Source organism: Colletotrichum chrysophilum (assembly GCF_026319265.1).
Source record: "Colletotrichum chrysophilum strain AFK26 chromosome Unknown scaffold_6, whole genome shotgun sequence".
Lineage (NCBI taxonomy): Eukaryota > Fungi > Ascomycota > Sordariomycetes > Glomerellales > Glomerellaceae > Colletotrichum > Colletotrichum chrysophilum.
In genome coordinates, this window is record NW_026517293.1 from 210823 (window position 1) to 216822 (window position 6000).

General features: G+C 57.5%; 1 non-coding gene across 1 annotated transcript; it reads left to right on the forward strand.

Annotated features, from left to right (window-relative positions):
- The first annotated feature begins 77 nt into the window (after positions 1-77).
- Positions 78-176, forward strand: COL26b_001379. The gene has a single exon. It is a non-coding gene; the product is annotated as a tRNA-Leu (tRNA).
- Positions 177-6000: the final 5824 nt, after the last annotated feature.

Genomic DNA, 6000 nt, shown 5'->3' on the forward strand with positions numbered 1-6000 from the left:
GGTGATCTCATAGCAACTGCCCCTCGTTAGTGCGTGAGCTGCATAGCTGGCTTTTGCTAATCCGACTGATATCAGCTGGAAGGGTGGCCGAGTTGGTTATGGCGCCAGGTTAAGGTCAGCTTAACATCTCTTTCCTGGTGGGGCAACCCGCGCGAGTTCGAGTCTCGTCCCTTTCATTTTTTGCCTCTTGCGCATTGTGTCTTGTCACAATTTCGTGTCTCATTTTTGCCAATTAGGATGCCGCCCAGTCGGGTGATGCTCGCCGATGCGCTCTTTTCCCATGGATCGGGACTGTTCGCAGTGAAGGGACCGAGAGAGTGGACCATCGTGGAGGCCCTTCCAACGGTTCAAAGCGGAGCCTCTCGGATACGAAGGACCTGTGAGAAGTTTGCACTGGTGGGGCCGGGGCCGACAAAACCCCGCTGACCAACCAGGACCGTCCGTTTGGGTGCACAGACGGCTGCGTGTCCCGACTCATTCCCGGGTGTGGGTCCGGACCTCACCTGAAGGTCCTTGAAAGGCCCCTCATTCCCGTCGCCGTAGGGGTCCACTCACCACCTCAGGTCACCCACCTCGCTGAAGGCAACCGCTACGGCCTCATTTTACAGTGGTCAATCGCTGCTGCCATCGTCTCCTGATTGGTTGCCTGCCAACTGTTAGCCCGAGAGACGCCCCACCCAGATGCTACACTCGCTGAAATTGTTGGAACGCGCCGTCATTTAAAAAACTGCAGCGCTGCAGCCTTAGCCTTTGGGGCGATGGGCCCTCCCTTTTACAGGGGGCCGCGAGCAGTCCAGCCGCTGCATAATAGCGCATTAGCAGGTGCAAGGTGCTGGGCCGAGGTGCAGAAATGTGCGGTATTTCGCGCATTCCGGGTCCTGGGACAGGCGGCTTGGGCCTGGAAACCCGCTGAAAACCAGAGCAGGAGACCATCTGCCAGCTGGCGGCGACGAGGAGGAAAAGAGACTTGACAGTGACTTGCTTGGATGATGGATCATGTGTTGTTGGACGTTGACCGAACCCGCGCATCCTTGGCCTTGGATTGTCAGCGGCGGCGGTAAAGAAGCGGACTTGCTCTGCTCCGCAAATGCATTGCGTCCATGTCGTCTTTCTGTTTCGTAATCCGGGTGTTGGCCTGCTGCAGCATTGGAAAAAAGGTGCGCGTACGGCGCCCTATTGTCCGAGCCAAATTGCACGTCCAAGGAAGGGAACCCGACCGTTGCTGGCCAGCTCTTCTGGCTTGACCTTGACTGCCGATCCGACTCGATCGGCGTTGGGTCTCCTGGCTGAGGGCGAGGCCACTGTTCCAACTTCCGACATCCTCGACAGGACCAGCGGCGATGTGCATGGCCGAACCCACACGTGATCGGTAAAGCGGTGTCCTGTCCGAAAGCCAAAAGTCAGTTGAGTGCCGTGAGGTGAGCGACAACAAACAGTGATTGCGCTGTTGCGGCTTGAGTAGACGTCCGCCTAGAGGCACGAGATTGTGACGGCCGACCTCTCTCCACTCCTCCTCGGCGGCAGCCAATGCTGCGGTACGTCTTTTGGCTGACCCGGGGCTGTCTGACGACTCACTCCCCTCACGAACGCGAGATTATCTTATCATGGACGATAGATATCTGCTGCTTCGAACCGCGACCGGGCTGCAAGTGTCGGAAAGGGGAAATACCCCCTAGCCTTGGAGATAAGCCCGAGTCTGGGGTTCGGGTTCTGCACCCCCACGCGAGGCCCATTTCCGGCTCACCGAGTTGACAAGCGCGGTGCCATCCCCAGCAAACCGAACCGGACCATCAGGTTTCTGCTCCGCGGTCGCCTAGCTCGTTTCCGAATCCCATTGACGCCGGGGATGCTCCTATCTTTGTCGTGGCGACAGCATGTCTTCTGATAGATGATAATTGACATTTAGCGACATGTCACGTCGGTGGCACGGCGTTGGTCTCCGTGTGCTGTCAGGATATCAGATAAACAGGCGAACGTAAGGTATCTGGGGTTTGGCGAACTCCCTTGCTTGACCGGGCGAGACAACGCGTGACCGGCGTAGTATTGGGCCTGCCGACCGACGACCAGCTGATGGCTTGTAGCATGCTTCCGGGGAAGTGCGTGGTCAGTCTCATCGATAGGTCGGTATGTCGGTATTGATGCCGTGTTCTTCATCAACGGTCGATAGCAATCGTTTACTGATAACCAACCCTCGGTAATCGTTTTCCCTGACTGTTCCTTGCAGCTGTTGATATCTCGAGATGCCGAATTCTGTCCGCCGTGCCGCCCTGCGTCCAGATGCCGTTCGTTCCTAGCTCATCGTCCGAAACGCCTTGCAGATATCAATCCTGGTTCTAATAGCAGCACGGCTGGTGTATTTCGTCTTGGAGGAGGCGTATCTCGATCAATCGACAGCGATGTCGTGCAGGGCCGGTTGGTTCGACACTGCGGGCGTGTGTCTCGTTCTCGGTTCCATGTATCTCGTGGTTGGAGTCCATGTCGTATGCGGAGCTGTCAGCATCGGTGTTTCCCTTCCCCAGGTTTTGTCGATCTCGAAATATCCACGCAAAAGACAGAGTGCGGGGAGATCTAGAGAAGAAAGACGGGAAGACACTGCTGCTTAAGTAGCCTCGCATTCGATGCAGCAAGGGCGTCATTGTTGAAAGACCGAAGACAGCCAGCCTCGGAAAATGAGGCTTGCGGAGAGTGCGAAGGTGCGAAAGTGCGAAGGCGGAAGGAGCAATGGCGAAACCTGCCCCCTTTGGCCAGTAAAGAGTCGTCGTTTGCCAGAGAAGGAAGGAAGGCAGCGGCATGCGAGGCGCCTGCCCAAACTCATTGGCTGCTGCTGCATTTCAGATTACCTTAGATCGAGGAAAGAGCGACCCTGTTGACTGCTCCTGCCTCACAGCTCCTGCCTCACGGGTTTCTCCAATGACCATGACCATGACCATGACCTTGCACCGCCCTTGCCCTTGCCTTTTTCCCCTTTCACCACTCCAGGAGACACAGAGAGTCACTCGTCCTGCTTCTTCTCTTCTGCATCTCCATCACCACGTTGCATCCCGAACTCTCGTCTACAGCTGTCCCATTCTTGGCGCCTCAACTTAACTCGAGGAACCGCAGCGGGGTGCATGCTCTTCTGCCCCTTGTACCTTGCTTCCTTTGCCTGTCGAGAGACGCTGCACTGCACTGCGCTGCATCGTACCGGAGAATTTACACGCAGATCACTTCCACCTTGCAGTCGTACGGCCATGTCGACGGCCATGTCGACTGTCGTCAGGCTACAGACGCGGCTCAATCCATGGCTAGCCTCATCTCGACCGAGCACGCTAAGGCGTTTAACGTGGCGGAAGCGAAGGGAAGGGCCGCATCCTTGGACGCTGGCTGCGGGCGTCGACATGCATTCAGCAGCACGAGCAGCGGTTGGATAGGTTGGGTTGAGCCTTATTACCAGCTAGCTACCTTACCCTACCGATTACCCGGCTCTTTAAACTTTCACCTGTCAAACCAACCCTCGCACGTTGTTTCTGCAGCATCCCTTGCGTTGTCACAAACAAACAGTGCCAGACCGTGACGTTCTAGACCACGTTGAACACTGTTGCCAAAACCAACAACACCTCGACTCCATCGCCAGCCTATTCTCGGTCAGCTCGGTGAACACAGGCCCGTCTCCACTCGACCCCGGGCTCCCAGCTCGACGCCACACCCGCTTTCCATCACGATATCAACTGCTCAACCGTTTCCTCGTCATTCCATCGAACAACACCAAGACCGATACACCAATGCAAGGCTATCACCGCTTGCCTCCCACCATCTCAGCCTTTCCCCAGATTCGATACGTAGATACGTATCGTGAAGTCCGCCCCTCCTGTTCAGCCTGCCACAGGGTCTCAGGGTCTCAGGGTGCAATGGCGCCATCGGTGAGGCTCCCCGACGACCCAGGTGGGCGGGACAGTGACAGTGTGCTTGTCCTGTGCCTGTCGCGTGCGCTGCGATCGGGTGCCGTCCCCCGGCCTCTTCCTCCACCAAAGAGCCGGGTTTGGCGCAGCCGCTGCTCGACGGTGTGCGGCGTCCGGCGACGGTTTTGACTGCCATCTCGTCTCGTTTTCCCTTCCAGGTATCGACTCTTCTGCCCGCCTGCCAACGGCCAACATGAGTGGCCAGCAAGGCAGCCACCGACGTTTGTCACCGACAAGTATCTCTTCCGCGTTAAGCCGCCGAAAAGATACTCTTACGTACGACTCGACGCGGCACTACGCCCCCTGCGGCAGGTGGGCGGCCCATCACTGAGTATCCTCTCTGACATCAGCGTCTGTGAAGAACCACTCAGAACCACCTCCGAACGGGAGCTTGCAGGCCTCACGATCCTAGCGGGCTTGGTCGTGTCAGGGTGGTGTGCGCCGCTCCCCTGCTCGTGCAGAGATACAGCCCTGGAACATCCTTGAATATCCTCGTTCAAGCTGGGGAGCAAACGGGGGAGCCCTGGAGGCATGTCTCCATCCTGCTCCAGTCTCCTCCATCCTCCTCCATTTCTCTCCATTCCCTCTCCATTCAAGCGCGCCCCGTTTCTCTCTTCTTCAAACGCTCACTCGCCGGCGCTGCGACCGCCAACCGTGTCGTCCTCCAGACGCTCTCCACCGCCGTCAACTTCAAAACGGCAAGCCGGAAGATTGAGAGGCTCCACGACTCGTGTTTGACGAACCAACGGCTGCATGGCGTGGAGTGCCTACTGCGTTAGTCGGGCAACCTGGACCACTATCTACGTCATAACGGGGGCAGGCCGCATTGTGCGCATTGAGTGTGGTCGAGGATGAGGACAGATGGAGAAATTGGAGACCTTTTTTTGCGGTCTCAGATGTCGACGATTTTTTTTCGAGTTTTTTTTCGAGACCAGTGTCCGCCTCCCGCTCCCTGCCAAGCCTGCGTCTTCCCCTCAACAAACGTGGAGCGCAAGGCGCAAGTCCGTGGAGCTCTGGAGCCTCGTCCAACGCCTCGCGGCTTCACGGCTCGGGCTCGTCCATCTCGGCGCCGGCGGAAGAGGGGACGTTATGGGGAGATGTTTTGAGGGGAAAGAAACCGCGCGACGACTGAGAAGGCGCAAAGGATTGCCAATTGAGTCCTGTGACTTGTCCAACCGTCGGAAGTACAGACAAACGCCCCCAAAAAACTCAATCCACCAGGGCGGGCCATTTACATGCAAGAGAAGCCACGAAGAATACACGAAGAATCCCGTGAGGCGCTGCCGTTCCCTCCTCCTTGCCCGATGTTCTTAGGTACATTGATTAGCGGCACAAAAAGGCCTGACAGTTGTCAAAGAGGCGCGGAATGGCGGACGGAGTACTCTCCGTGGTCATTGGCCACTGGCGCGGAATCTGGACGAGGAACGCCAAAGTCTCAGTGTCATGGATGGTGAAGACTCTTCCGCGTCTGTTCCCCCGGCCTGATCCAAGTCGTGCGACACACCCGCGCAAACCAAGGTCCGAACGGCTTGCAGTCCAATCGGCTATCCGTCAGCTGCACGACAAGGCCAGGCAGGCGGATGCAAGGCCGCGCAGCACACCGTCCAGCGCAGGCCAGAGATAGAGGCAAGTAACACCGACATGCCGTGTTTCTGTCGACAGATGGGCTCAATATGCTTTACGCCTGCCGTCGATAGCGCGGGACAAATTACCGCAACCAGGCTCACAGCCGACACCGTCTGGACGTACACGCGCTCCTACAGGCCCGGTCGATTAGGCCTGCTCTTGGCGCCACACCAGATACGGCTGTTCAATTGCGATGCTGCTTCATGTTTCGATACCGAGAGGCCACATGCCTGCCTGCCATTCTCCGGCTAGTCGCTCTTTTCTCGGCGCTGAAGCCCTGTCTCGTTCAGCTCGCCCAGAATGTGTGTAGAGATGGGCACGAGTCCACCGGGAATATCATACATACACAGTAACTGCACTCGACATCGGAAGTCGTCCTGCTGCTGGGCTCACAATTGCTGTGCCGCTTGACGTTGCGCGTAAGCGAGCGAGAGCC